The sequence below is a fragment of the Apium graveolens genome, chromosome 2, assembly GCF_009905375.1.
Source record: "Apium graveolens cultivar Ventura chromosome 2, ASM990537v1, whole genome shotgun sequence".
In the NCBI taxonomy this organism is placed as follows: domain Eukaryota; kingdom Viridiplantae; phylum Streptophyta; class Magnoliopsida; order Apiales; family Apiaceae; genus Apium; species Apium graveolens.
This window is the reverse complement of record NC_133648.1, coordinates 217,754,614-217,765,651: the sequence shown is the minus strand read 5'-3', so window position 1 is coordinate 217,765,651 and position 11,038 is coordinate 217,754,614.

Here is an 11,038-nt window from a genome sequence, read left to right as displayed (position 1 = left end):
GTAAAATATTTACTTGAATAATCAGAATAATAATCATTAATAATAATTGATCGTAAATAAAATATTAATTGAATATTCGAAATAATATTCATCTTAGGATTTAAAACTATCAAATACAGTTTGTTCAATTATTACTTATCGAAAACCTTATGTAACATACTCGGGAACATCATCTCCCAGTTTAAAGTGCAATGTTGAAACTTGTATGCCTTATACTAAGGATATACGTAAAACATAGCTTACCGCTAGCATAGGTATTATATAGCTCGTAAGCTCAACTTTAAATAATCCCATTTTACTATCGAAATCTCATGATTTCAAAATATGCATGCATATATATGGTAGGATTTTAACATCAAATCATACATGTATTTATATAGCAAGATTACGCTTGCAAAACATTCATGCATCTATATAGAAAGATATTGCATATAATTGTAATCATCACAACAACAGTAATTAAGGTTCAAAAAATTGCCTGAATGTCCGGGGGTGGTAGTGGGTCTAGGATTGGTCTGATAACCTATAAATAATAACATAACCCAAGATTAGTCCTTGGTCTCTTAAGAAACTAAGACTTATCTCCCATATGCATTAACGCTCACTCTAAGTCATTAACTAACAACTCTTGTATGCACACCCTCGGCTTCATCATTTTTATAAATCCGAAAATTAAACGTTTTAACACGAAACCTTCGCGAGGGCCTTACTAACTGCCTTTAATGCCATAGAAAAAAGTTTCGTGATCAGACAAGTCTTTAAGGTGTCTTAAAAACAGTTTCTCCTAAACCGTAAATCTGATTAACATGATTTATATACCAAAATGAAGCTTAATGCATGAACTAACTAATTAAGGTAGTGGTGATGTTCAACAGTGGGTTCTTAGACTCGAAATTTACAAACAAATAGGGGTAGTGTAAAATTGGGCATTACAACGGCTATAAACTAACGATTTCTAATTTTACGAACCATTCAAATAATCAACCCAACCAAACAAATCATTAATCACTAGCATACATCACCCTAATCCACCAATTTTTAAGTCAGAACATCCAAGTATTATAAATTTAACACTAAGTTCAAAGCAGATCAAACAATGATGATAATCAACACTAACTCCTCCAAAATATACCATTAATCACAACATCCATTCATAATCTAAAAAAATAAATGTTATAACTTAAATCAAAGAGTGAAAGATTTGTTATACCTTCTTGAAGATTCTTAACACAACACAATAGCTTTGAATGCCTAAAAGAACCTTGATATATGCTGAACCATCATCACTATTCATCATCATCTTTAATGATTTATTTGAGATACCTATGAATGGATTTTGAAGCCTAAATTTCTAAGATAACTAAGTTTAATCATCAAGAAGCCATGGGAATTACCTTGTGATTTATGATGGAGTGGAACTTGAACTTTGAGCTTCCATTTCTTCTTTTCTTGAATGGGCCGAGAGCAAGAAGAGAGAAATGTGGGGAGGGGCTTGCTTGGTTGATTTTGATACCTGTTCCAATAATACTTAGTTGTAATTGATTCAATGGTTCACTTGGTTAAATATCTAGATTAATCTTTAATTAAATGTTAATGTAACTTGCTTGTATCACTTCCTTGCCACATGTTACAACCTTATGGTGTGATGATGTAACGCCCCCAAATCCGGGGTCAGGAATCTGGGTTGTCACGCCAACCTTTAATCATGTATAAACTGTATTGATTCAATAATCCAACAGACCCCAATCTCACACACACACATACACAAGTTATATACTTAGAAATGATGTACAAAGTGTAATATTCTTTTATTACAACTTAAATATATTGTACAGGATCTCAATCAATTATCTGTAACCTCTATATGACGTCACAATAATTACTACTAACATCTTATACCTATCTGAATACTATTATCCACATGAGACAAAGCTGCAAGGGGTTCCCCCCACGACTGCAAGTGACTAAGTTTCACAACGGCATACTGGTAAACTGTTGTGTTGTGATATTTAAAAAAAGCAAGAGTGGGCAACAATGCTCAACTATAATAATCAACAGTATAAAAAGATTGTTAAAGAAATTATATTAATCTGTATAAGGATATATATTTACTCAAAGTAGTTTTCTTGGTGATACACACCTCTCTTCAATAATAATATTTTCGATTGACTTATTAGTAAGAAATTACCTTAATGGTAAACCAACACCTAGGCTTGGGTTATGGTATTGCATCTCAATTCCAATTGGAAGAATAGGACATTCACCAGAACCCCCGAAATACGATGATCAGTCGTATAACGGTAAATATTTATTGTTCTCTACATGTAGAAGGACGACTCCCATACATCTAGTTGTCACCCTAGCCGCATTCGGTAAATTATATGTGGCCCACACATCCATGCATTCCACATACTTCACATGTTTACACGTGGCATACCGGTAGTCACTCCAGTACACAAAGTACTAGAGTCTACCCCTCCTTGTCCTTTTAAAGAATCTTATCATAAATATGGAACTCGAATTATATCGAATTTCCTCAAGAATTTTGCTTGTTGATAGACACAACTCATATCATATATGTATATATGTATTTCTGAGAATTTTTGGAGGAAGTACTAAGATAGTGTGAGTTGACCATTGTCAACAGATAAGTATTTAAGAGGGGGTTCTTTTGACGATATAGTTGAAATATTTAATATACGTCGAGATAATATTTTTCGACAATCTGAAAGAATTAAACTGATTTTTTGGAGTTCAGAAAATATTTTAAAAGTCGATATGTGGACTTTTAAATTATATTAAATAGTTTAATAAATATTAATTATTAAATAATAATTATTAAATAATTAAACCTCGAATAGTTCTATTTAAAATAATATTTTAAATAATATTTCTCAACTAATTTATGTTTAAGACTTTTAATTATTTTATAATAATATTAAATAATTGAATTTAAAATAAATAATCGTTAGAGAATATTTCACCTATTTAAATGAATATCTGAAATAATATTTATTTTTCGAGTAATTAAATATAGTTGAGGGATTACGATATTTGGAAATTGTTTTCCATAAGTTAGAGGTATTTAATACTTCGCAAGAGGACATCGAGTCCATTGGAATAAAATAAGTACGAACTTTTGTCTAAAATATCTCCGGAATACTTCCGGGTTTTTAAATAATACATACAGACCGACTCTCGATCTAAAATATATACACCACGCTACTCTCTAACGTTAATATTTCTCAAATATAAACACCTCCGGATGACTTCTGGGTTTTTATAAACTTACACTGACCGACTCTCGGTCTAAATATATCATTTCAAATCCGGTATTTTACTATACCAAAATCATAATATCTTATGATTCAATATATAACAACTTGTAAAATATCATAAATCATTCATCATGCATATATTGCAGTATTTAGAAATAATCACAACACAACAGTTCTTAAAAGTTAGGGTTTGAAAACTTGCCTAGAGTCCAATATACGTTTTTCGACTTCCTCTCGTTTCGGGTTTCCTAATCAACAAATATTATAAAATTAATCAGCATTCCTAATCCCATCAACGCCTTATATTTCTAATAAATACAATACTTTATAATTTTTGATATTCGACCGACTCGAAATAACTATCAATCCTTGGTCGAAATGGACGGTCAAAGTAGTCTCATGGAGTTGACTTTACCGAATGTTATTTTTACGCTACGCGCACTCTAGCATTTTTAATAAATCAAACAATTAATATTTTAATACAAAACCACCTCAAGGAGCTTTTTGAGTGTTTTGACTATTTATTATAAAATTTCATTTTGATAAAATGAATTTAAATAGGTGTAAAACATTTTAAAAGTTCGGTTAACTACGGAGTTTTACTATTCATACTGCTTTCACTAAAACATCGATTTCTCTCAAACCTTTAACTCATTCGATGCACCGTTTTCGCTTGCGCGATCTACACAAACTTTACAACAAATTACTTTAAAATGTGTTTCTGGGAACAGGGGTGAAATTCCGAAGTAGCAGTTTAAAGACAGTGGGTTATGTTCGGCATTCTCACTCCGCACGACCTTGGTTCCGACATTTTTATAAAATTGAAATATATATATATATTCCCTTGAAATGTTTATAGAAGTTTTTATACTCCATTTATTATTCTCTGTAAAAATTTCATGATTTTAGAATAAATTTAAGTCGATCATTTATATTTTCAAAATTCGTAATTTGTAGCAGTTTTTGTCGCGTAAATCGTTTTCACTAAAACGGACTTAACTTTTGAACCGTAAATCGAAATCAAGCGATTCAAGCACCTAAATGATCCTTAAAATAATCTCTATAATTATTTTTGAATAAAACACAGTTTATGCATTCTGTAACTTTTCAAAAAACTAAGCATCGCGATTTGAACATTATAACGGCGTTACGTTAACGATCCATGTTTCGTTTTAACTCTAAATCACTAATTAACAACCAACATCCAACAATACAACATCTTAACTACTTTATAAAATCAATAACATAAGTTCTTTAGGCAAAAATATCATCCTTAATATCCAATATACTAATATTTCCTGAATCATCAAAACAACCACTAAAACTATCCTTATGTTCAAGATCCATGAGTTTCTTGAAGGTTAAAGCTTAAATAAGGTTTTTATGAAGCTTTATACCTTTCTTGATAGCTTGGGAGGTTCTCCTCTTGATGGATGATGCTTGGTGAGTCCTTGGTCTAGTTTTGGGAGCTTTAAACTTCCATGAAAATTAAGAAACAAGTTAGAAATTCTCGGAGTCACTATTCACCCTCATCTTCAAACATTTTTCATAAATTGAAAATTCAATGGATGGACTTGAAATTTGTTAATAATCTTAGCTATGATATGGAGGAGATATGGTTAAATATTTGTGATTTTTAAAGCTCTAGAAGTTGAGTTATAAATTTGTCTTTCATGGGGGTTCTTAAAAGTCCGAATTGAAGAATGAAATGGGGGAAAGAGAGTTGTTCTTGGTTGCTTCTTGAATAAGAGTTGGATTGTTTGTGTATATAATCTTAGATATGAAAATCTTAGTGCATATCTTCTAGCATGGCTAATTTTCAAAGCCTAAACTATAGCCAACTACTACAAACTACATGCTTGGTTACTATTTGTCTTAGCTAGGACACTATGCTCTTTGATTGGTTACTATTTATTTGCCAATACTTGGTTACACTCTTACTAATTAGTTTGTATGGCTTGGATGGGAAGTTTCATGGGCTTGATACGTTTTATTTATTCGCTTACGTATTCGCTTGGTTGCTTATTCGTTTTCGTAATAAATCTTCGTAAGCCGCTTCCCGGGGTAAATCATTTTCTTAAAAATCCTTTATGTTTTGAAACCTTGTACTTGGGTTTTAATTTGTAGAATACTAGATTCATGATTGTAATGTGATTCTTGTATTCCTTGATGGTTCGTAAGATAAAATCGTTTTTATAAAGTTCGTTTTCTTCAAAAACTAATGGCTTTTACGTACATTCATTTGGTACTTATAATCACAATATCGATTGGGAAACTAAATATTCCATGCATAACATAGTGTGGGATAAAAAGTCTTCCCCGATCATCAGGATTACTTTTCATTCATCGTTTAAAAACTCCTAAAAATTTGGATTATTACAGTCTTCCCCCTTAAAGGGATTCCGTCCCGGAGTCAGTTCAATAAAAGGTGGAGATACTTTTCTTGCTTGATATACTCGAGTCCTCGTGTTGACTCTTCAGAATTTGATATTTTCATAAAACTCTTGCTCGTTCGACAACTAGGTGTTGTAGCACTCATTCCTTGCGATCCCTGATCTTCTATAATTATATCCACATACGTTGGGTCTAGCTGTAATTATATATCCGGGTGTGGTAGTGGGTCTAGGATTGGTCCCATAACCTATAAACATTAACATAATCCGATATCAGTCCCTTGTTGCTTAAAAAACTAAGTCTTAGGTCTCATATGCATTAACTCTCACTTTCAAGTCATTAACAAACAACTCTCGTTTGCACACCCTCGGCTCCATCATTTTTATAAAATTGACAATTAAACGTTTGAACATGAAACCTTTGCGAGGGCCTTACTAACTACCTTTAACCCTATACAAAATAGTTTCATGATCCGACAGGTCTTTTAGAGGTCTCAAAAATAATTTCAAAGTTCCTCGTAAGGTCAGGGTGGTTTCGCGAAATGTCGTTACTTAAAATGATTCTTTCTCCTAAACCATAAATCCGATTAACGCGATCTATATACCAAAATGAATCTTAATGCATGAACTAACTAGTTAAGGCAGTGGTGATGATCAACAATGGGTTCTTGGACTCCAAATTTACAAATAAATAGGGGTAGTGTAAAATCGGGCATTATAACGGCTATAAACTAATGATTTCCAATTTTATGAACCATTTAAACAATCAACCCAACCAAACCAATCATCAATCACTATCATACAACACCCTAATCCACCAATTTCTATGTCAGGACATCCAAGTATCATAACTTTAACACTAAGTATAAAGCAAGATCAAACAATGATGATAATCAACACTAACTCCTCCAAAACAAACCATTAATCACAACATCCATTCACAATCTAAAACAAAACAAGTTCATAACTAAATCAAAGGGTGAAAGATTTATTATACCTTCTTGAAGCTTCTTAACACAACACAAGAGCTTTAAATATCTAAAAGAACCTTGATATATGCTGAACCACCCTTAAACTTCCATAAAAATCAAGAAAATTAAAGCTAGTTACTATTCATCACTATTCATCATGATCTTTGATGATTTATTTGAGCTACCTAGGAATGGATTTTGAAGCCTAAACTTCTAGGATAACTAAGTTTAATCTTAAAAAATCCATGGGAATTATCTTGTGATTTATGATGGAGTGGAGCTTGAACTTTAAGTTTCCATTTCTTTCTTTTCTTGAATGGGCCGAGAGCAAGAAGAGAGAAATATGGGGGGGGCTTGCTTGGTTGATTTTGATACTTGTTCCAATAATACTTGGTTGTAATTGATTCAATGGTTCACTTGGTTAAATATCTAGATTAATCGTTGTTAGGTCTGTAATCAACTGTATAGGGGGTGAATAAAGTTTATGTAAAAATTTGATAAAGCTTTAACAGAATCAACAGTTTTTATATTAACAGATAAAAACTGATTATAAAAGTACTCTCTCAAAGGATGAACAATTATCCTTGAGAGCTTCTAGGTTATGCAAACGATATAACAATGTCGCAATGTTTATAACATAAACCTCATATGTGATTTATATAGAGCACAGTTGCACAATCAATAAGGAATCCTATTCTATTACAATAAGGAAACCTATTACATATTCATGTATGATTGCTTCTGAGATAAAGTGTAATATCCCATATTTTCAAATATTATTATTATTATTATTTGGAATTATTTATGTGATTTTATGTGAATTTTGGTGAATTATCTGATGATTGGAATTGATGTTTGGGTGTTTATATGTGATATTATTTGAGTATTTGAATTTTTATATGTCCAGAGCAAAATATAGATAATTAAGGTATTTTTCTGGTAATTTTTGGAGTGTTATATGATTTTATAATGATTTATGAATTATTAATTATTTTCTGAATAATTACAAAATTATTTTATAAAGCCGGGAATCGTTCAACCTCAATCGTTTTGGCGTTTTCACAACCCGAAACTCTTCTCAAAACTCCTTCCTAACCTAATCTGGTGATTCCGGATATTTTCCATGTTTTGACTTTTTCGATCCAGATTACGGTTTGACCCGTGCGCGGCCCGGTGCAAGATTTTCGGTACGATAACCATTTCGATAAATCAACAAAACCCGTATTCTCGAGAGACGGGATATTTTTACATTATTTTCGTATATGGTGTATTATAAAAAGCTCGGTTTTGATGAATATCCAATTCTGGTATTAAATTGTATCGTTTTTATAGTTACTTAGCGGCTAAGTAATCTATTTTTGGATCTGATATATAAGTGTAAATTCAGTATTAAATTCCAGAATATTTCAAAAATCATGAAACTTATATTTTATTAATATTTGAATATTTCGAGAATTTTAAAATTATTTCAAAAAAATTTCGGGTTATATTTACCCGCACTTTTGTTCGTTAAATCTTAAAATGCGGATATGACGCGCATTTTATAAATGTTTTAAAAATTATGAAGATTTTATTTTATTAGTTTTAAAATATTCCGAGAATTTTAGAAATATTTCGGTTTCATAAAAATTATCGGACCGGGCCCCTATTGGGACGTAAAACCCCACAAAAAATTAGATTTTTATTTTTATAAAATCGTGGGACTTTCAAATATTTTATATTTTCGCTTTTTTGAAATATTCATAATTTTTAGAAAATTTTGATATAAATTTTATACTTATTTGATTAAATATTATTCCTCGTTATTTATTAATTTTGGGCTAATTTTTAATAAGATTGTATTAATTTTTAGTTAAAAGAAAAAAAAATAAAAAAAAACAAAAAAAAAAAGAAAGGAAACGTGTAACCCCCACCCCATCCCACCTGGCGCGCACAACCCCCACCCCATGTACCCGTGCATATAACCTGTGGCGCCCTCTATACCCGGGTCAGAAGTTTGGGGTCCACAACACATACTCAATATATAAACCTGTATATAAAATATTATTTGCAATGACCCTGCTTTACATAGCCACGGATCGCAACAGGTTAAAGTATGAAAGCAAGCCACAACCTTAACTTTATTACAACGTACCAAATCCCAACTAACTTAACTTACAATTGATAATAAAATCATTCTTACAATCTGACTACCTATATACCGCATGAAGCTTCTGCTAGCTCCATTCAACTCACTGGAACCTTAGCCCGCCCTTTGGACTGAGGAACTTCACTATCATTCACATTCTTTTCAACTGTAAAATATATAAAAGAATCGCAAGGGTGAGCTAACTAGCTCAGCAAGTCATAATAGTGATAACTAAAGTGAAACAATGATCAAATAAGATGATTCAAAGGAATCAAGTTGTTTTTTTAACTAATCATTAGAATTGGATATTCATTTTAAGTTTTAAAACCAAGGTTAGGCTGCTGATCAGTCACGCACTAACCCCGAGCAAGCACACAACACTGCTCTAATTACTGGATCCAAGGCACACATTGGCCTAACTTGACCATTTGTATGGTCTGACCACGAATCTGGTCCACATATATAAAAACTATCCAATCCTAAAGCAGTTCAATATGATAAACGATATAATTCAATAAAACAAGTTCATAATCAACGATGGTTAAACACTTAAATAAAAGCATAAGGAAACTTATGGATATCTCAAGGGGATTTCAGGGTATTGTTAGGGCGAAAACACACACTAATATTCACGCAAGTATACGCGTTCGCAAGTAATATAGAATACTTTCTAGTTCGTTCCCTCAGAGACTCAGACTAAATTATTGTCTAATTAAACTCACTCACCAATGTATGATTACTTCTCAATATTAAGATAATAACACTTAAAATTGTTGATTAAATATTAACTATAATTAACTACTTAATTAACCACTTAACTAACACTTCAATTTATCAATAATAAAACACTCATGAGATCACAACTTCATTATTACTTCCTTCTATAGCCATTGTTATTACCTTTAGCATGTGACAGTGATGATATTAATCGAATAACACGAAACTGATAAAAGCCAACTTTCATTGTACTAATACCATTCTACCAAGCATCCACAATTAAGATAGAAGTTGAATAGTCATCAATTATGTTGAGTTCCTATATGTCTACAGAAATTCACAACACAACGATTTAAGCTCAAGTTATCCCTTTTGATTACATAGGGCAAATAAAATTGTTAGAGTTACCCACTAATCATGCTCAACGTACATGAACCTATGCTAGCATGGCAAGTTCTAAATCTCAAGATCCACCGTCGCTTCACAAGAGATTAACACCCTATCTTATATGTTCGCGACGCACATAAGACGAATACGCACAACCAATACTAGATATCATGCAATCATCACACACTAAAGTATTAAACAATTAACTAAAGAATTCCATAATAAATCCGTTGCAACCCCATGATCACGATTAGCCCATAATAGAACTTATCGCCATCATGGGTTCATATGAAATCATGACAAACAAACACAAGAAAATAATAACTAAACTAATTATATTAAAACAGAGTACGTCACAAGAGTAAATAAGTCAAAGCAAGAAAACTAGCATCCAACGTTACAACGAAACAAGAATCACAAGAATATATGCTTCCTCTTCGTTGCGGTGTGCTAAATCGGTCTTCTTCCTTATCTCCTTCGCTTCTTGCGTAAAACACAAACTAAAACATAATCCCCTTAATACTCTCTGTGAAAACGTCTCAAATCTACCTATATAATAGTCCCATAAAACTCATATTACATAGAAGTTGGAAGCCAAACAGAAGTAGAAGTCTAAAATAATTTATCTTTTCTCCCGACCCTGCGCGGCCGCTCAGCATAGCTGCGCGGGCGCGCAGGTTGCTGCGCGGCCGCTCAGCATTGCTGCGCGGGCGCGCAGGCTTCTACTGGAAAAAATCCAGGTTTGCTCCGTTTCTTCGCCGTAATCTGCCCATTCCTTTCCTCTCGCAATGGTGAACACATGCCAAGGCTTATTCTTGATGATTCCTCCCCCGAAATGCAACTAATACCCTGAAATGCATAAACACTAGAAAAACGCATCAAATACACAAAATACTTGATTTCAAGACACCAATTTAAGCCATTTTAAGACGTTCTAAGTGGTATAAAATGCCACTTATCACACCCCCAAACTTAAATCGATGTTTGTCCTCAAGCGTCACAGACTCAAAAACAAATAAAAATATGCATGAATGCAATCTATATGAAAATGCAACGATCCCCCTTACTACAATTAACCAACCAAATTGTCACATCTCAATAAATGCAGTTAGACAACTAAAGATCAATAAACTCATGCAACCGGACATACAGCCAGAAACGTGG